Source organism: Leopardus geoffroyi, chromosome C3 (assembly GCF_018350155.1).
Source record: "Leopardus geoffroyi isolate Oge1 chromosome C3, O.geoffroyi_Oge1_pat1.0, whole genome shotgun sequence".
NCBI classification, from domain to species: Eukaryota; Metazoa; Chordata; class Mammalia; order Carnivora; family Felidae; genus Leopardus; species Leopardus geoffroyi.
The window spans coordinates 18,660,557-18,681,603 of NC_059338.1; the positions used below are offsets into that span (position 1 = coordinate 18,660,557).

Consider the following 21,047-nt stretch of genomic DNA (forward strand, 5'->3'; position numbering starts at 1 on the left):
AGAGAGAGAGAGAAATAGAGCGCTTGGGAGGGGCAGAGAGACAGAGAGAGACACACAGAGAGAGAGAAAATCCCAAGCAGGCTCCGTGCCATCACAGCAGAGCCCAATGCAGGGCTCAATTTCAAGAACCATGAGATCATGACCTGAGCCAAAATCAAGAGTGAGACACTCAAACCAGCTGACCCACTCATATACATTTTAAATCTGTATATACTATATATACTATAATTCCACAAGATGTAACATAATTGTTTTGTGCAATTACTGTTCAGGTAATTTTCAGCTGAATTTCAGTTTTCAGTTGTCTTTATCCTTGTAATTTCCTTTGTTCTTTGTTACTGTCTTCCATTCTATGGTTCGCTCTTGGGCCATTTTGATCCTGCCTCTTTGGTATTCTTCTTCTCTGGAACATTAGTCTTTGCAATTCTGCATCCTTAGTAGCTCTCAGCTGCCTTCACAACAGTCATTTCTCTATTTGTTTCTTTTTTCCTAGTTGTTACTAAACTATGTATGGCTGGTCTTCCACTATTCCATTCCTCCTTGGAATTTTATGCACATTATTTTTCATGTGTTTTTGATAGTAGTACATCAAGGAAGGTAATATCAATATTTCAGTTTTACAATCAGGAAACTAATATCCTCTGAATCTAATCAAGACTCCTAAGATCTCTTAGTTCATAAGTTATGCAGTCAAAACTCAAATGCAGGCCTGTATTAATCCAATTCTCACACATTTTTTACTTAGTAAAGATATAGTCAAAGACTACATAAAGTTCTTAGTTACTAATACGAATTTAAAGAAAACTTACTGTGTTCCAGGCATCATACTACCTTCTGATGTTATCAGTGGAGATATGGTGTATAGAGGGTGTGAGGATCACTATACTTCCTATAATTTCAAGGAGCAGAGAAAATACACAAATAAAGAATTGTCAAGAGGGGCTCCTGGATGGTTCAGCTGGTTAAGCATCCGACTTTTCATTTTGGCTCGTCATGATTTCACAGTTCTTGAGATCAAGCCCAGCGTCAGGCTCTGTGCTGTCAGCCTTGGGATTCTCTTTCTCCTTCTCTCTGTCTGCCCCTCCCCACCTCAAAATAAATAAAACATTTTTTTTAAAAAAAAGGAATTATCAAAAAATACATGTGCTCTCTTGTGGGTATTATGGGTACCCACTCAGAATCCCAGACTTTCTATAATATTTATTTTAAGCTGAGAACATTTGAGATTTAATAGATGCAGGAAAATAAAGCCTTCTTGGAGCTTTTTCTGTCTCCCTAACATGTGAGGAGTGGGTTCGGGACTTTATATTTCATAGAAGAAATTAAAAGATGAGAAGGGGTTGCCAAGGTAAGGAATGGACAGCAGATCTTGAAAATAGTATTGCCTTTATCTTGTACCTGGTGGGTAACTGCTGCTTATTTGCAATATAGAAAATGTAGGGCTTGCATCATGTTAGAAAGGAAATGGTTAACGGGAAAACCTGAACTTCTCTGGGGTGGGGGTATAAAGGGACACAGATAGAGATCTTTAACAGTTTAAGCCTTTGAATACTGTGTTTCTGCCTAATGAGGGATGCTTTTCCAAAAAAAAAAAAAATGAGGCAGAATATAATTCTCCCTATTACCGCAAATTGACAGCATTATAGGCAAAAGGCAGAAAGTTCTCAAATTAGAGAAAGAACAAAATGTAAACCCAGGTCAGTCATTCCCAGGTTAAAAAGCAGAAGCAATATTCAAAGAGCATATTGGAAGAAACAACTCTCATTAACAACAAAGTGGTCCCACTATATTTAAAGTCAACTTTAAACAACTGCCCACAGATTATGAATACTTTGCAAATAGTACTAAAACCCTGACAAAAATCACAACTACATCATAACACAAATTACTCCATCTTTCTCTCTTCCCTCCCTCACTCTTGCTACATTGTAACTCCCAGAGCAGAAATTATATTATTATTTATTTCTCTCCTTCTGTGAAACGTTTAAAGTTTTAGTAATTTTTTGTTGAATAATTTACCAACTGAAATACAGAAAAGGAAAGGAAAACAATGGCATAGAAAATTAAATTAAAACTTGGAAGTAGTAGATTCCAAGACTATGCCAGAAAGGAAACTCATTCTGTGTTAAAATTAGCTAAAGAGTTTCTCTAGCTCTTTGTAAAGAGAAACTAGAGACGGATATTTGAACCCAACTGGAAATTCTTTATATATATATATAAAATCTCATTAAGTGGATACTAAAATACAGCTAGTTTTCATTCCAGTTTGTTCATTCTGTTATGCTCATTATTTTCTCTCTTTATCTCCAAGTCCTGAGACAAAGACCTCCCAGCATTTTTTACATAGCTCTCTAGGCTGATATTATGCATGCTATTATAATCAAACACTGATGCCAAATGGTAGATTCCACTAGAAAAGAAATACCACCTGCTGAATGGGGTTCTAATAAGACTAATTTCTTTCTGGACATGTTACAAGTTATTGCTAAAATAGCATTTAAAAATTAATAAAAATAATCACAGATGAAGTATTTAAAATGTTTAGTCTGTCAATTCAATTCCATATTATTTCAAATATCAAAAGAGTTCTTTATTTAAAGTTTTAATTGCTTGTGTCTATTTTAAATTCAGACTGATTTATACAACAGTTGCATTCATTTCTAGTGTTCCTTGAGACATGGGGATAAAATTATGCCTTCAATTCAATGGTAAAATCAAATTCTCATCTGTATCAATTCAGTTGAGTACTAACATCCTCATTTAGACCTTCATAACTTTTTAAAATATGATCTCAAAGAAAACATAAAAATTTGCCACAATATGTCAACGAACTCCTATGGAATCTTTATGTAGTTTGACCAAGTATTTCTATTTAGCTCTATTTGCTTATTTATTACCCATAAGTACCCACATGCACATAAATATAAATATATTTAGCATATAAATATATTAATTTCTCTGAATCAGTTGAAAGTTGTAAAATTATGTTTTTTAGATCTAAACATTTCATTATATGTTTCCTAAAGGAAAGAGTATACTCTACTACAATTTTCAAAATCAGAATATTTAATATAGATCCAATACTATTATCAAGTCCACAGTTCCTATTCAGATTCCATCATTTGTTCCAATAATGGCCTTTATAACTATTTTTCCTGGTTTGGGATCCAGTCCAGTATCATAAATTATATTCCATGTCTTGTGTATTTTGATCCAGATCATTACTTAAACTTTCATTGTCCCCTTGGACTTTGGCATTTAAAAATATTTTTTAATGTTTATTTATTTTTGAAAGAGAGACAGAGTGTGAACAGGGGAGGGGCAAAAAGAGAGGGAGACACAGAATCCCAAGCAGGCTCCAGGCTCTGAGCTGTCAGCACAGAGCCTGACACCGAGCTCGAACTCAAGAACTGTGAGATCTTTACCTGAGCTGAAGTCCGATGCTCAACCAACTGAGCCACACAGGTGCCCCTTCTTTTATTTTTAAAATTTTACTTATTTGCTATTTCTCTCTATGTCTCAAAAAATCATTAAAATAAAAGAAAATGTTGAACAGAAATTTCATATTTTTTAATTTATAGTATATAAAAAGTAAGGTCATGAACAATTAAGATAACCAAAGGTAAGTTTTCTTTCTGTTAGATATAAGTAAGGTATAATTTTAATAATCCCAAATTCTGCTGAAAGTAATGTTTTGAAAATATAAGTTAATTTCTTCAATATAAACGGGCTCAACTCTAATAATTATACACTCTCTTTGTATTAAGCATGTGCTATTTTAGATAAGACTATTAGACTTTCTAGGCACAACTTAGATTTGGTTCTCCAGGTAAGCAAACCTAGAGGAAGGATCTTCAGTTTCCTTTACACGTTTTTCAATTAACACTTACCCTTTGGATCAGCTTACTTCTCCCCAAGGCAACGCCACTGGCGGCTAAATGATGAACTTGTTTTCCCACACTCCCTCAAAGGCACTGAACTATTTTAATTGTTGATCCATATGGAGAGATGATTGATGTGAAAAAGAAGCCAGAGCTGCTCACTATCACACTTTATAAATTTCCCTTCCATTTATCATTCACTATACAAAAGCCCTCAAGATTAGTTTTGTTTAAAGATTATTTGCATTTAAATTGTGAGGATATAGTAGAGTACTTGTATTTATGACTGAGGTTAAAAGCTAAAGTCATCAGTGGTTTAATCTTTTTTAAAACTGTATTCCCTAGAGCGACCCAAAACATTGAACATGTTACAATATTGAGAGGAAATTTCTTCAACTGAGGGGATACTGGGGAGTCAACAACATAAAAGAGAAAAAAGTATCTTTATTTTCTGCTAGGTTGGAGCCAAAAATATATTCCAGTAGAATAATAGTCCTTGATGTGAGCTACTCTTTACAAACAAAAATGAAGCTTTTTATTTTTCTGAAATTACAATTGTGTAAGCCAATTTTTTCTCAAGTATCATGCAGAGTTAATTGACTTCCAGTAACCTAAATTATGTTGTTACCTTACAGTTCAATTTAAAATTGTTAAGCAGAGAAATTTGGAAATGCTAGAATGAAAACATTAGACATAAAATAGACTGTAATGTAACATTATAGCAATTCTAAGTAGATTGTACGCACTGAGGGTTATAGCTGTGAGTGTAAAACGCAATTATCTATACTCTTCCATTCATTTCAAAGAGTTCATGGGGTCATTCATATCAAATAAACAATCACACTTTACAGTTTTTACCAGTTAAGGTACCTTATTGGAATAAATCTTGAAAGCATTTCACTTAAAAGTTTTAAGCTAACTATTAAATAGCCTGTACAGAGTTCTTCAAAAATGACCATTTCTATGTTAATAGTTTTTTTTTTTTAACCTGGTAAGTGAAGAAATCTTGTTTTATATTTTTAAAATATTTAACAAACAAAACTGTTTGGTTAAGGCCTAAATTGGCCTGAAGGATAAGACTGTGTATATCTAAAGTGGATTTGCTGAAGGAGAAGGATGATATTTCCTTTGCCTGCTTCACACTGACTTATTCATCTTTATGTGAAACTTCTGTATCTAACATCTAATAATTTTCCATTAGAATCATGTATTTGGTCTATCATGTTTGATAGATTCTACAGAATAATTATGTATTATACCACATTATGTATACTAATTATTAAGGGTGTGCCTGAAAGTTCTATTCTCCTTTATACCTTAAGGGAGAAGACCTATGGAAAGGATCCAAGTGAGTCAAGCAAACTATTGTCTCAGCATCTGTGTATTTGTTAAATATAATCAAAATATTAAGAAAATTAACCATTCCTCCACATCACTTTATGTTCATGAACATATATTTATTAAAACTCTTATCAAGTACTCATAGCCTGAAGATATATATACATAATCAATCAAAACAAAATGACAAATGATGATATATAAAATTCTCAAACAGATATTTGTAGTTTGTACATCATATATATTCTTATCTTCCCTGAGGATGAGGTATAAAGCAAATTAAGTAATATACATGAAATACATTTTATAAAATACAAAAGGAGGTCAAAATGACACATACAAGTTAATGTTATTCTTCATTGGATTCAGCAAAGCATTCATCACCTCCTTGATGATCCTAGATGTAAGCAAAGAAGTTTAAAGGACTAAGGTACGCTTAGACCTTTGGACAACCCCTTTCCTTAATTCAAATATATGCATTGTGTATTTAATCCTCTAACATTAATCAAAGAAAAGTTATTTTGGAAAAAAAGAAAGCTTCTAAATACTGGGTAAATTAACCTTTTGTGACTATGTCTTCTCTACTTTCATAGTGTTGAGCCAGAATATATTATTGAAACAAAATTATAATTGTTACCAGAGCTTGATCTTAAAAGCCAACTATTGTAAGAGGAGTGAAATGTTGAATTTCAATATCACAGCAGATGGTGGGGGGTCTGTTAGTATTGTTTTCTACTGCTGCTTCATCTCAAAAGTAGAAACTCTCATCCTTTTCTATGTGTTATCCTGGATTTGGTGAATTTTTCCAGTGGTGGTATTTTCCTGATTCTTGGTATAACAAGTTATTTCTTTTGCACCCTAGACATTTTGAATATCGTGTTATCAGACCCTGTATTTCATATAAATCTTCTGTTTTATCAAGCCTCCTATAACACCATGCCTGTAGGGGGAGAGGCAATGTCTCATTACTACTTGCTGGGGTAGAAGTTGAGGTTCCTTACTTTGCTCCTTGACATCCCAGCGGATGCCAGGCAGGGTGAAATTCAGGTTCTCCATTAGACCTCTGCTGACATTATTATTAGAATTTTTATGAGAAACAATAAGGATCTAAATTTGGGGAGTGGCTTTGGGAATGATAATCAAGGGGTGGCTGTAAAAATACTGGGATTCCAGGAACCCTGGAGAGGACAAGGGAAGAGGACTCAAAGATGCCATCCAGATTTATGTTTTGTGAGTCAGAGATTAGTGATATTATATCAAAGAACACAGTTTTTGTCATATTTACAACTTAGCAATACTATTATATACAATAATACTTATTTTTAATAATGTTTAACTACCTACTGTTAAAGCACATGGAGGTTTTTATTTATTCAAATTATTCGTATGTTTTTCGTTTGGTCTGACAAACACAGGTACACCTGCATTGATCTTTTGGATTGCATGTTCTATACATGTTCCAAAATTGTCTTACAAACCTGGAAAAATGATTTACCTAAAACAGCTTGGAATATATCACATTCAGTTTCAAATACCTTCAGTAACTCATTATCTTATATTTATATGGATTATACATTTTGATATTTAATACAACCCATAAAAATAATACAATATAGGATGTGTCTAATTTTATTTATTTATTTTTGTCTCAAAAACAATAGCCTTTATGGCTAATAGCCTTTATGGAATCTTTATATAGTCAGTCATATTACACCATTATTGGTCAGAACATTTTCTCAGATCAAGATTTTTAATTGGGTTGTATTTATGTCTGAAATCTTTAGTCTGTTATCTATTCTTTTTTTTAAGTTTACTTTTATTTATTCTGAGGGGGAGATAGAGAGCAAGCAGGGTAGGGGCAGAGAGAGAGGGAGATAGAATCTTAAGCAGGTTCTGTAATGCCATCACAGAGCCCGGTGTAGGCTCAAACTCACGAACTGCGAGATCATGACCTGAACAGAAGTCAAGAGTAGGATGCTTAACTGACTGAGCCATCCAGGTGCCCCCATATCTATTCTTTTTGATATTCTACTTGTTGAAACTGATTTGGGAGAGTAAATCAATTTCTCACATGCCCCATTCATCAAAATAAATTTCAGATTTAATAATTAATTAAAATTAATTATTGTGTTTAATTAAAATATAGTAAAAAGTATCCTGAGGCATAACACTTAAATGTAGAGAGGTAAATTTGAATATACAAAATCTAAAATATAAGATACATCTATAAAATATAAGCACAGTAAAAGGACAAAAATAAAATATGTAAAGTTTTGCTTCAAATATAGCAACAAGAGCTAACATTTAAAAAAACAATTGCCAATAAATAAAAAATAACCTAATTAAAATTGGGAAGGAAATATAAATAGAGAATTTCTAAGAATTTAACTTAGAGCTAATACACTTATTGAAAAAAGTCTTTCAAAGTGTGTTGAATTCCTTTATTTGGAATTGTCTTTAGATCTATCGAAACAATTTTATAAATATCATAATGGTAGTATACAGTTATCCTTTGGTACTGGGCTTGGTTTTCTGAAACCACACAAGATAGGCCTGGAAATAAGTGGATAAAGGAAGCCGTTAAGGAATTAAGGAATTAAAGGTTATTGAGAAAATAGAAAAGAATATCATCTATTTTCAGGAATGATGTGTAGTCGGTGAGATATTCATATGCTGTTAAGTTAGTAGAGAGAGAAAACCTTTGTCAAGTACATTTAGCTCATCCTGAATTGCTTCCTGGCCTTTTGGCTAAGATCAAGTGTAACTCATCCTGTGGATGGAGTGCAGGAGAAGCAATTACCCAAAAGCAGCAAAATTTGAGCTGAATCTGGAACAATTAGTTTGAAGTAGTTGACTAGACAAAAGTTGAAGTAAGGTTCTTGGCAGAAGAAGTAACATGGAAAAACATGGAAGGCTTCAAAGTTGATGCACTTTTGAAGGAACTGTACGTAGCTAATTCTGGCTGAAAAGGTAGTAAAACCTTGTGAGTATAATTTGTGAAGTATAATTTGTTCTGGAAACATGCTGGTAGTCCAAAGCACTTGTATATAAAAGCAAATTTCAAGAACCATTGGCTCAGTTGTGGTCATGTGACATTCAGTGTCATGTTGCAAGATATTGCTCGTTTATCAAGTTAAAATTTAGAAATGCTTGCTCAGGGGTGCCTGGGTGGCTCAGTCGGTTAAGCATCCAACTTCGGCTCAGGTTGTGATCTCACAGTCCGTGAGTTCGAGACCTGCATCATGCTCTGTGCTGAGAGCTCAGAGCCTGGAGCCTGTTTCAGATTCTGTGTCTCCCTCTCTCTGCCCCTTCCCAGCTCGTGCCCTGTCTCTCTCTGTCTCTCAAAAATGAATAAATGTTAAAAAAATTAAAAAAAATAAATGTTTGCTCATCTTCTGGAACACTTACTCAAACAAATCCATGGCTTTGGAAACATTTTTGGAAGGAAAGCATATAGGTTGTTAAAGTTATTCCATTAGGAAGCTGATACAGTAAGCTGAGAGAGAAACATTTAACATTTTTCCCACCTCAAAAATTTGTGTCACATACATACTATTTTGTATTTTCTTTTGTTTTTTTTTTCAATGTTTATTTATTTTTGAGAGACAAAGTGTGAACAGGGGAGGGTCAGAGAGAGAGGGAGACACGGAATCTGAAGTGGGTTCTAGGCTCTGAGTTGTCAGCCCAGAGACCTACGTGGGGCTCGGACTCTTGAACTGTGAGATCATGACCTGAGCCAAAGTCGGACGCTTAACCAACTGAGCCACCCGGGCGCTCCTGTATTTTCTTTTAATCACATTTAACCCTGTATTTGATTGACAGTTTCTGAAATAGTCAAGGGTAAAGGAAAAATACAAACTATCCCAACTTCACATTTTTTCCCTCAGAAATACCCAAGTAAAATTATCTTGACATCCTTCTGGATATTTTTCTTTTTAGATTTCCAGCTGTAGCTGATTCTAGGCTTCACTTTTTTCCTCCTAAGTTTACTTAACCAGAATCACAACTCCGTTGGTTCCTAAAACACCGAGGCAGATACTGAAATATTATAAAATACTGAAAAGTATAGTTATATATATTTTAAAATGTGGTTGTCAGAAATGGACTTTCAGAAGAAAACTGGAAGAGACACTCATCACCATTTGTGTTGCTTGGATTCTCACCAGATGCAGAACTCTGATACAGATGGACAAGGTGGGCAGGGCAATGAAGTCCTCTACCTTTCTCAGGCTCTGGCACCTGGTTGGGACAATCAATACACAAATCACGTACAATATTTTCTGAAGCAATCTTACCCAACCTAGGCTTATAACCTTGACCTGTGTATTCAACTTTCTTTTCAATTTTCTGAAAACGTTTTCTTTTGGTGATAATTTAGGATCATCCATTTTAGTAGATATCATTCATTTAGTATACTAAGTGGAAGGGAATAGAATTCAATTTTTCTCAATATTTTTCTAATATTAGAATAATTCCCCTTTGTATTGGATTTGTTGTCTTAAAGACTTTTTTAATCATAAAATTTTGATGCAACTAATGGTGTGTAAATTAGAAAACAGAATGTTACAAAAATTTCTTTCTTAACTCATTCTTAAGACTGCCTAAATTATGAAGTATTCATAATTCTTATGCCCCAATCAAAAGTAAATGCTCTGCCTCAATTTACCCTCACCCCTCCAGCAGCTCTTATCTGGAATATTGTATTTACCATTTCTTGAATTTATTTATGATTTTATCACTAACCCCCTATGTTATAAAGTTTTGCTTATTTTTAAACTTTACCTGCTCAGATTCACATATCTAAGATTAAAAATGTTAGATATTGGAAGGAGTGTCTGGGTGGATCACTAGATTAAGCATCAGGCTCTTGATTTCAGCCCAGGTCAAGATCTCACGGTTCATGAGTTCAAGCCCTGCATTGGGCTCTGTGCTGACAGTGCAGAGCCTGCTTGGGATTCTGTATCCCTCTGTCTCTCTCTGGTATACACTGGTAGGTGATTTATTTTCTATGTTGAATGTTAATATATGAAATATACCACTGTTTAGTTTACATTCTCCATGAGCATTTGGGGTACTTTTATTTTTTTATATCATAAATTATATTACCATAAATGTTTGTTAAAATATCTGCTAACATACATGTCTACATAGTATAGAACCATTTATAGAAATTTCAAGCCAAATAACATTAGATATCTTTACTATACAAAGCCAACCTAATTTCTTTTTTTAAACTTATTTTTATTTATTTTGAGAGAGAGAGAGAGCGCGCGCAGGGAGGAAGGAGCAGGACAGAGAGAGAGGGATACAGAATCCCAAGCAGGCTCTGCTCTGTCAGCACAGAGCCCAATGCAGGGCTTGAACTCATGAACTGTGAGATCTTGACCTGGGCTGAAATCAAGAGTCTGATGCTTAATCTAGTGATCCACCCAGATGCCCCTTCCAACCTAATTTCTAAAATATTTTGCCAGTATATACTCTGACTTTGTAGTTTTCAATTTATGCTTTTGAATCTGATGTGTGCAAAATGTATCACTTATTGGTTTGGGTACATTTCCCTGATTAACTGCTTCTGTATTAGATATTATTTTTAAAACCCAGTTTAATATTCTTCATTAACCATGTAACTAAACCTTGGTTATCCTGTTCATCATCATTGAACTTTTCTAGCTGGTGAAAGCAAACTGTAGGTAACTTACCTGGGTAATTCACAGCCTGGTTGTTTGTCCCCTACCTTACACTTGCTCCTGGTTTCAGTTAATAATGGCTTTTCTTTCTGTTTGTGGGTCAGGGAGGCTTAAAGCATCATTTCCCTTTATCTTCCCCGCTGAATAGTTTCCTGCCATGCTTTACCCCTGTGTCTGTAATACAAAAAACATCCGTCCTACCTAAATTACCATTCAAGTGTAATACCTTTTTTATTTAACCCTGAGTGCATGACTGCTCCCTTTAATCCTACTCAATCTACCCTGAACAGGGAAATATCTAAAGGAGAATTTATGGTCCCAAGCTTCAAATGCTATTTCTCAGTGTACTTGGAAATGGTTTCAAAATTGATGTTCACTGAAGTTTTAGATCAAAAATTGAGCATAGATAAAACCAAGGTCATGACTAGTCAGCTCACAATTATTTTTGTAAAAGCTTACCTAGGGAGAGTAACCCTGCTGTGCTTTGTATCTCAAATGTTGAATTAGCATGAGAAATCGAATTAAAGTATTATGGAATATGGACCCATGATCTGGCCAAAAAAGTATTCAGGCATGACCTCACAAATTAAGCCACTAAAGTGATATGACAGACAGGTCAGACAGGTTTAAAGAGTGTCTAGAACTCAGATAGTAACTGGGTTCAGGCGAACATGTACAGAGCAAAGGGACGAGTACAGCAATAATTTATGTATTTTAAAATCAAAAGTCAAACTGTTTTCATGGGTTCTCTAGAAAGTTCTCAGCAATTATGCTCCCTGATACTAGAATATTTTCCTCTTGTATAGACAGTTGATAAGCATTCAGTGCTCATTTCCCTCCCAAGTCCACACTTTCCAATGCTTGCAAGGCAGATGTGGTAATGTACTCATTTACATACCTTCTGTGGTTGGAAAGGTGGTGCTAAGCTCTAACCCCTTGTCTAATATGTAAAGAACCAACAAATGATCCCTAGACCTTACCTTTTTTTCTATATGGTATATTTCTTGTGTTTTAATGAACTTATATTAATGCCTACATAAACATATATACAAAGCCCAAATTTATCTTAAAATTTTAATGACAATCGTATGTCCCAAGATGTCAAATAAATATAATTTGTGGTTATAGAAAAGGCAAATGAGGACACTAGTATCAATTACTTTCTAATGTTTGAATTATTTCATATTCTAACATCCTCATTGCAGAGAAAAAAAAAACATTTATTTTTTTAATAGCACATTGTATCAGTTTTCTTTATTCTTCACCATATTTTTTTGCTCAGAGACTATCTGACAGCTTCCTAAGATGTGTGTTCCTTGACTCATTGTGAAAACTTATCAAGCACATATTTGTCTGACCCGTGAACTGTAAAAAATCATTTCTGACTTTTTTAACCCAGGTTTGAGATATGGATCAAGCAGGGACAAGATATAGGCAAGCCCATAAATATAGCAGTGCAAAGTGTGAAGAGCCGAATGAAACTGAGAAAATGATCAAATCAAAGCCAGCTCTCATTTTGTTCTATATCAAATGTACTCACATTAAATTGAGGGAAAATATGAATGTCAAATACTAACAAGGCAAGCCTAAGTTTGATGTTATTGAAGTGAGCTAATTACCGTTACAGAATGTGCTTACCATGTTCTGGAGGTTGAAAAAATAATGTAATTTCGTAGTTTTTGCTATAAACCCACACTTTCCCCACTCCATAGAAGTAAATGAAACATTGAAAAGGCTGGATTCTAGCCCTCACATTAAGTCGGTCTATAAATGAGGTGACAAGCCTAGAGTCACTTTGAAAAGTATAAAAATGACAGTGAAATATTTACAGGTTTTAGGTGGTTTCATAAATTGCAAAATAAATGTATTAACCGATATAGCAAAGCTTTGATGAGTTAACTATGGCTTTTCCTAAAAGTGAACCCAATCAAGGCCTGGTCATCTCCAGCTTGTGTATAAACAAAGACCACCCCCCCCACCCCCATTGGCTGTGGGACACCTTCCAGACTCTGCAACATTTCTACCAGTATCCTTGATGGGGTGACCCTCAGGCTCATCACCCACCACCTTGCAACTGCTTTAGACTTTCCCTCATAACCTTTGAGCTATTCACTCAAAGATGCTAGAAGACGTTGGAAGATCTCGGTGCCTTTGGCAAATAAGTCTAGTCATAACAAGAGTGTGTATGTCCCTTTTATGCTCAGCTCACACACTACCTTTCTGATGAAACTTTCCTGACCATGAAGATAGCACTTATTTTTTCCTCATGTGAGCCTTTACTTCTCTTTGTACATATTATTACATTAAATATATGATGTTTTAGCTTTGATTTGCTACTGTGTCTGCATCTTTTCATTAGGCAAAAAACACTTAAGGGCAGGGTACATTTCAGAAGATTTTCCTATTCCCATTCCCCATGGTAGCCTAGCCACAATCATATTTTATGGACTGGACTATCTGTCATCATGAATAGTACTCTCTTTTCTTTCATAAAATAGTATTATGGCTAATCTTTTTTTTTTTTTTTTTTAAATTTTTTTTTCAACGTTTTATTTTATTTTTGGGACAGAGAGAGACAGAGCATGAATGGGGGAGGGACAGAGAGAGAGGGAGACACAGAATCGGAAACAGGCTCCAGGCTCTGAGCCATCAGCCCAGAGCCCGACGCGGGGCTCGAACTCACGGACCGCGAGATCGTGACCTGGCTGAAGTCGGACGCTTAACCGACTGCGCCACCCAGGCGCCCCTGGCTAATCTTAAATATAGTAAACAATAGAGAAAGTTACTATGCAAATGAAACTCACTGGCAAATAAATAAAAATGTCCTGTTGGAATTAAATAAAAATTTAGAGTGCCTGATACCTCCAAAAATATCGCTAAAAAATATGTTATTTTCACATCTACTTTGACTTCGAGGAGCTTAAAATCTAGCCAATTAGATACTTATGAGATTCTCTATAAACCAAAACAGAATAATCCATCAGGTATGAGCTCTTTGAAAGTTAACAATGATGAGAATATTATCAATTTAGAGACTTCAGATTAAAATTATTATTATCCTGAGTGACATTCAAGATGAGATTTAAAAACCAATTTGGGTTTGATTTGGGTGCATAGAGTACATTTCATGATTGCTGGGATATACTGAGAATATGGCTTGTATCAATGCCTATAAGATTTCAAAAGTCAAAGTAGCATTTTGTACATAAGTTATTAAATAATGTCAAGCTAGTGAAATTTTAGGACTAGAAGAATCGGATCATCAGGAATACACATTTTGGAAAAATTAAAATAAGTTGCTGCATACAGAGGATTGTAAAAACATGAGTAAAATGCCAAAGGGCAAGGTAAGGACAAATAAACAATGACATCAATACTGAACTATGACTTGAAACAAAGTAGTGACAGTGCATTGGGAGATGAAAAAGATAAGAGAACTAACATGGATGGATGTAGACTTAAATGATTTATCAGCCAACTCATTCATAGAGAGCAAGGGAGGAATTAAAGATGAATCTAAAAAATTGAGCCTGGATAACTGGAAGGATTGTGGGCAAAAAACAGACTAAGAAATTAGTGAGAAAGATGTTTTTGAAAGGGAATGATGAGGACATAGTAAGCAGTTACATAATGATTATAGCATAACACATACTACAGTATAAATCACAATAGTAGTACTTTCTCTTTACATTATTTAATCTTTTCTGCAATACTGAAAAACAAAACGATGTTACTCATTTGTAGCTCAAAGATCTATGTAACTCATTCAAAATTACACTGCCATTAGGCAGTCAACATTCAAATCCATCAAACTTTAAACTTTCTAAAGGACTCCCCGACTCCTCCCCCCAAATGATCTGCCATTTAGTTTACATGTTTAACTGGTGGCGTATTTACAATAGTGTTGGGCAGCTGCCATTTAGAATAGGCCAATAATTAAAGTATTAATTCTTCTAAAACCGTAAACTTATTTTTATGTTAGATAATAAACAAATCCATTAGTATAGCATTTTCAGTAAGAGGAGAAAGTGAAACAAACAAAATAGGTATTTTTCTCTGTTCTCTTATACTTTACTTGATGGGTAGCATAGAGCCACTTTCGTGAAAAATAAAAGCATTAAAACTAAAAAAATTTAGTCATACCAGTCACTACTATCTTTTGTGTATAGAATAGCAATGCATCTAACAGACTTTTTGCAGTAAATTTACTGAGTTGATGATTATCCTGTAACTGAAAAGGATGCTCAAGTGATTACTTTTGTTAAAGTTTATCCCTGCCTTGATATTGTTTGATGTAAGTCAAGTAAGTAATAAGTAAAAATAGAAAATTGGTCTGCACTTATTTATTGTTTATTTTCTATTTAAAAATGCAATTCAATGATGAAATACTGGCTATATTCGAGAAGAAATAAAATTTTATTTTGGAAAAAAAATCATTGTGTCATAGTGAGTTCCTAAAAGTAATTCTTTTCATGGGAAAAAACCATGTTTCTAGATTTAAAACCTAAATAATTATTCTTTCACTTAAGACATTGCTTCTAAAATCTAAATGGTTATTTCACCTATGTTTTTAAGTGACTTACTAAAAACAAATTTACAGGGTAAAAGAAACTTAACTGAATGACAATAAAGAGTTAATTTCCAATTACCATAATCTCTTATTGGTTTTTCCTGATGATATTTATATTAAACCTATATATATATATATATATATATATATATATATATATGCCATTGATTTATACTATATGAAGTTAGTATAAATGTTTTAAAATAAATATTTGCTAGTTTAGAACACTTGAATAGTTTTGTATTGTTAAGTTATAGATACAAAATGATATTTATTATATCAAACATGTATTTATGGCCTCTTGGCCTGTTATTATGTGCTATTTTGTGCAATGGGACAACTTTGACACAATTTATTGTTAGAAATTTTTCAACTTCACTTGTGTCAGGATCTGCTGGATTCTGCAGTCTGTAAATACCTCTCTACACTCCTTTATTTAGCAATTCAACATTAAGCACATATTTATTGAGTTCTTATTCTAAGCCAAACACTATCTGAGAGAGAGAGAGAGATACAGCAGTGAATAAAACAGTAAAAATCATTGCCTTTACCATGCTTGATATCACTTGCCCTAGAATAATGCCTGTGTTAATTTACACCCTCAGGAGCTTCATGGGTGAAATCTGAAACTGGCTGCGATACACAGAAGGCAAAGAGAGACTGAAGAAAGAGACAGAGCACTCCAAATCAGTAAGTGGCTTGATAAGCAAGTGAACTTACAGGCAAAGGCTTGTCTTGGGCAGGCACAAGGTGTTCTCTGCACCCACCCAGCAGAATCTCAAAGTTTATATAGAGGCCTTAACTGAGTTTAGTCACCTCCATAGGAGGCCTTAACCATACAAAGTCTAGACTGTCTCAGCACCACATCGTTCTCTCAAGGCTGTATCCTTGGGGCAGCTTCTGGGAATGAAGTCAAGTAGAACACACATTCTCAGGTCAGGGGAGCACGTGAGGAGCTGCCTGGGTCCAGCTTATTTGTCAAACCAGAGGTCTTATCTTCTGGTTGACTTCCTCCATAACTGGCATCAGCCAGAGAAACTGAATTCTAACTTGGGCCCTCTCTCTGGCCTTTAGTATTAATTTACCCCTTAATTCTTGTCTGAGACCAAACATGTACATACCTACATTAGCTGAGCTTTTGCCTTAAACCTGAGACCAAATCGCTTACAGGTGGCCAATTTCTCATAACTAGCTCACACTACTAGCTTCGGCTTCTGAATCCTGGTTGAGACAAAATACCTAGCAATTCAGATCCTCCAGTACTAATGTTCTTTTCCATCATCTTCTTAGGAATAGGAATCCCATCTGTAATCACACGGTGGAGAACAGGCTTAAACCCCTTGCAGACGGACCCTGCTAACATGTGTTTACTTGCCTTGATAGAGGCAGATTTCTCCTGCTACTGAAATCATCTCTGGCAACCCTCCACTATAGGAACACCCATTCCTTCATGATGTAACTGCTTTGTACTTTTGCCAAGACCAATGATTGCCTGCTAGCCTTCATGTCTTACCACCCCTGGCCATGCTCCAACTTAATAGTCAATATAGTTCCAGAGTACTATCTTTTTCATTCAACCCCTCATAGAATGAACTAAGTTATCTGTGCCCGTGCCAAAATCTATAACAGCTTAGAATGAATGGTGGAAGATATCAACCAAGACATTGAATAGGCAAGGGAAAAGTGAAATAACAAATATGAAAATCTAAGCCCAACTTTCTAATTTGTTGACAGGTTTCCAAAGCAAATGAGTTTAGAAACTAGACCAAAAATTTGCAATCAGTTCAATAGGAGTAGAATAGAGGAGATGTAATTACATTAATCAAGTTTCACAATGAGTTTCAATAACTAAGGCATTTTTCTCTAAGCAGATCTGAAAGATTATTACAGGGTCAGTCAGACAAGTCAACATGAAAAGGAACCTAGGAGAAAGACACAACCACTGTTGAACTGGTAACTTAACAGCATCTATCAGGCCGGCTTCTTATGTGTGATGGACAAGCACTAGCAGATACAGGACCAATGATACGAGACACCAAGTTTGGAGGGATAAAGGGGTACTCAGATACATAATTACAAGCATAATAGCATTGTTGTAGTTTGGAAAGACAAATAGCATGTGATTTCACTCACACAAGGAATTTAAGAAAGAAAACAAATGAACAAAGGAGACAAACCAAAAAATAGACTGTTAATTATAGAGAACAGAGTCCTCTGGTTACCAGAGAGGAGGTGGTGGGGGGGATGGATGAAACAGGTGAAGGGGATTAATAGTGCACCTGTCTTCATGAGTGCCGAGTAATGTGTGGAACTATTGAATCACCATATTGTATACCTGAAACTAACACAACATTCTATGTTAACTACACTGGAATCAAAATTAAAAAAAATTATTTCTATCTTCAGATAGAAATTATATCTTCAGATAGAAATCTCCCTCTTTAAAGAAGGGAGATACGAAGGTCTTCCTTTCTTTTTCTTTTCTTCTCTCCATCTTACTTCTTCCTTCTTATTCTTCCAGCCTCTTCCCCTTCATTCTTTCTTTTTTGATTTCAGAGATATTTAAGAGAGTTTATCATACTCCTCAATGCATCCACATCATCACCAATGGTTTTTCAAAGTCTTTGCTTCATACAAATTATTATTATTATTATTATTATTATTATTATTATTATTACCTTACTTATAATACTTACCCAGTTCCTCTAATCCTCTCAGTATATATATGCATATATATATGTGTGTGTGTGTGTATATATATATGTGTGTGTATGTCTGTTTATATATGCACATATGTGTATATGTATATATATATGTGTATATTTATATATACACACACATACATATATCTTAATAAACTAATAAATGTTTTTGTTTTTGTAGCCATACAAAAACCTGTGTATTTATATAAAAATGACATTGTGTTATGAGAATAACATTCTTTCTTAACACTTAAAGACAAAATTTTGAGTGTGAGAGCGATCTGGCTCCGACATCTGTCAGCCCATTGATTGCCCGGATTGATGCGGTTGATCTGGCTGCCTAGGAAGGTATCCCCCTCCTCCTTCACCGTTTCATGTGTGTCTCTCTGAAATCTATATGCTCAGTAGAAGAGGACGATCTTCCCAGACAGAGGAGTACTGGTCTTCAGCCAGGAGTGAATGTGTAAGCTGGGATTCTGTGCTAGCAGCTCAATACAAGCTCTCAAGGTCCATTTGTTAGAGGACATAGGGTAGTCACACTTCCAGAGTCTAGACATATCCAAGTGAGGCGCTGTATATGGCAATATGCCTTTCTTAAAAAAAATTAGTTGTATATGAGTACATATTTTACTGTTCCGAGATGTTCTATAACGTTGTACTGCAGGCTTCCTCCACATTTTGCCGCCTGTTTCCTACAGATAGACATCTAAGTTGCCTTCATAGGTAAGTGCTAACAATAATGTTCCTGCAAAGATCATTTTGTGTACATGTTCCTCATGGAACTGTACAAGAATTTCTGGGCCTCATTCAGGATTTGTATTGTAGGTCACAAGTTATACTCGCAATTAATTTCACCATTTCCAGCTATCTTCACAGTGGCCTTAGCAATTACACTACTTCCAATACTGTATATGTGTTTTCATTTCCCTCCATCTACATCAAAGAATTTATACAATCCAATTTGTTTTTCTAGTCATATCAGTACAAAATGGTATATCATTTTTAAATTTCAGTTTATGACTACTGGTAAAATTGTCAGTCATTCATGTGTCCCATATATAAGCTGCTTATTTATATACTTTGTTCCTGTTTCTCCTATTGGATTTTGTGTCTTTCATTTTATTTCTGTGAGGGAACTTTTTTCTTATGGATTATTTAAACTTCATTACTTTACTATTTCAAATATATTCCCACAGCGTATCACCTACTAACTTATCGATATAAGTTCTGTGTTAATTAAAATTGTTAATTTTAATACAATAAAAAAGGTATTTTATCCCATTTGGGGGGGTTGGTTTCAGAAAACTTGTCATGGATAACTTTTTCATCTTAATGGTTTTTACTTAGTGTATGTCTGGGTTCACTTTATATATATTGTGAGTCAATTATTCTTTATTTTTCTCCATTGAATGCACCTGTTCATGAACAACATCCACTAAACAATTAATCTTTCCCCTACTAATATGTGGTTTCATCTATAAAATATCAATATGGGTCTGTTTCTGAGCACTGTATTTTATTCCATTTCTCTGGGGACAGAATAACACAAAGTTAATTGTTATGGTCTAGTTGCATTTTTAAAAATCTGTCCTGGGGCGCCTGGGTGGCGCAGTCGGTTGAGCGTCCGACTTCAGCCAGGTCACGATCTCGCGGTCCGTGAGTTCGAGCCCCGCATCGGGCTCTGGGCTGATGGCTCAGAGCCTGGAGCCTGTTTCCAATTCTGTGTCTCCCTCTCTCTCTGCCCCTCCCCCGTTCATGCTCTGTCTCTCTCTGTCCCAAAAATAAATAAACATTGAAAAAAAAAATTAAAAAAAAAAAAAAAAAAAGAAAAAAAATCTGTCCTAATAAGCCCTTCTTTAAATAAAACGTACTTAGGTATTTCACCTTTAATCTTTCACAAAATCTTTATTTTACGAACGACCTTGCTGAAATTTACATTGACAGTGCAGTGATTTTATAAATCATTTGGATAAAAAGACAATTTTACGGGGACGAATTTTGTCTCTGCATTTATTATACTTTAGATTTTTATTCTTTTGCATTCGGGGTAGGTTATTTCCTAGAAACATGGTTTTTGTTGCTGTAAGTCTTATTATGTTTTTTAGTTGACAAACACCATTCTAGAAAGACATTGTTAATTGCGTAAGTTGATAGTGTACTTCATCACCTTCCTAACCTTTCGTTACTGCTGCTGCTACTACAGCAGCCCCAAATTCCTGCACCCAATTGGCCCTCTGGAGTACTGAAACTAATTTTTAATGAAGGCCATGAAAAAGAGTTGGTAGCTTATCTGAACAGCACAAACTCAGCGAATGCAAGCTTCCACCTGTGTCTTTCAACCCCTTTACAAATTTTCGCTGTCATATATGTTTAATGCATCCCTAACTCCCTGTGCTTCAAGATGGGCTTCTTAGAATGTGGCAAAAGTGAAATTAAAACCTCATCGTGTCACTATGCCAGGGCTGGCGTTTCCTCCAGCTCAGTGTCCTCTTACTCATCATTTAACCTCTACTCTGTGTAGCATTTATCCGATGGACAACTCTTCACCCCAGTCCATAATTAATTGACTTGTTAGCCTTGATAAAATGACAGTCTTTAATTAACCATGATTTACAATGTACTTTTTAAAAATGCTGATGAAAACAAACATTTTTGAATGCACACTATGGTCACATATTTTGCTGAGTACATTAAATGCAGTGGTTTCAGTTCACCTTGTAAAAAGCTTAAATATTGTTGCAGACTCCTGCTTAAAAATCAGATAGACTGATTTTTGAGCTCTTAATAGACTTTAAGTGGCAACCTTCCATTTTCTTAGCAATCAGTAATTTGCATCCATCACCAAATTAAATTTATTTATTCTCTCTTG

The 21,047-nt window shown here is 34.8% G+C and overlaps 1 long non-coding RNA gene across 1 annotated transcript in view; it reads left to right on the forward strand.

Annotated features, from left to right (window-relative positions):
• Nucleotides 1-21,047, forward strand: part of LOC123585666 — a 49,583-nt gene that overhangs the window by 21,225 nt on the left and 7,311 nt on the right. The window contains exon 2 of the long non-coding RNA XR_006706361.1: nt 16,082-16,166. This is a non-coding gene — a long non-coding RNA (uncharacterized LOC123585666). The remainder of the gene's footprint in view (nt 1-16,081; nt 16,167-21,047) is intronic.